Raw genomic sequence first — 1242 nt, forward strand, 5'->3', positions numbered from 1 at the left:
TTACAGTTTTTTTCCTGTAATTGATATCTAGTCTCATGGCATTTTGGTTGGAAAAGATACTTGATACGATTTCAATATTCTTAAATTTACCAAGGCTTGATTTGTGACCCAAGATATGATCTATCCTGAAGAATGTTCCATGAGCACTTGAGAAGAAAGTGTATTCTGTTGTTTTTGGATGGACTGTCCTATAAATATCAATTCAGTCCATCTTGTTTAATGTGTCATTTAAAGCTTATGTTTCCTTATTTATTTTCATTTTGGATGATCTGTCCATTGGTGAAAGTGCGATGTTAAAGTTCCCTACTATGATTGTGTTACTGTTGATTTCCCCTTTTATGGCTGTTAGCATTTGCCTTATGTATTGAGGTGCTCCTATGTTGGGTGCTGAAATTCTTTCTGTAGTTAATTGGTAACAATGAAGAATATGAATTTAGAAAAGTGAAGTAACGAGGGAATTCCCTGGTGGTCCAGTGGTTAGGGCTCTACACTTCTGCTGCAGGGGGCCTGGGTTCAATCCCTGGTTAGGGAACTAAGATCCCACATGCAGCACTGATGTAATGAGAATAACATAAAAAATATTTTGTTGGTAGTCTTGAGTCTGTCTATGTATAGCCAGGCTGTGAAGTGTCTGTATCTTAGTATTGGAGTTATTCCTTTTCCCTCCAGATCGCTTGTGTTTGCTCCAGTGAGTTTGACGAAAGCAAACTGAATGATTCCAATCACCACTCACTTAAGCAAAAGGAGACTTAATCCTTTTAACAAAAAGGATGCCTATTACAGCCCAAAATATGACTGAGGCCAGCAAAGACGAGTTCTGAGGTGGCTTGTCTGGGCCTTTATCACTCCAGTCCTGCCATAGCTGCATGATCCTTGATGGACTGGCATCTATTCTCAGTGTCCACCCAAGGAAGGACATGGAAGTGCCCCTCTGATGGTGTGGTGACAAGGGCCCTGTACACCCTTATCCCAGTGACTCAGTTTCTTCGAAACACTAAAAATTAGCTTCTGTAGAGCTAGAAGACTCTCACTGTAAAAATAAGAGAATTCAACCATGTGTATAATTATCCCTTGAAAGACAAGCAAGGAAGGACCACTGAAGTCCATTCTTGGTTGTAGTTTATGCAACAGGGAAAGGTCTAAGATGAGCTATTCCTTTGCTGCACTGATTAGCAACTCCTCTGTAAAAGCAGGGAGATAGTCAAGATTAAAGACTGGAGGAGATGTATGTGATCCTGCTGT

At 40.3% G+C, this 1242-nt stretch overlaps 1 non-coding gene across 1 annotated transcript; it reads left to right on the forward strand.

Annotated features, from left to right (window-relative positions):
• The first annotated feature begins 459 nt into the window (after nucleotides 1-459).
• TRNAR-UCU lies at nucleotides 460-532 on the forward strand. Its single transcript has one exon. It is a non-coding gene; the product is annotated as a tRNA-Arg (tRNA).
• The last annotated feature ends 710 nt before the right edge of the window (nucleotides 533-1242 follow it).

This window comes from Balaenoptera musculus, chromosome 9, assembly GCF_009873245.2.
Source record: "Balaenoptera musculus isolate JJ_BM4_2016_0621 chromosome 9, mBalMus1.pri.v3, whole genome shotgun sequence".
In the NCBI taxonomy this organism is placed as follows: domain Eukaryota; kingdom Metazoa; phylum Chordata; class Mammalia; order Artiodactyla; family Balaenopteridae; genus Balaenoptera; species Balaenoptera musculus.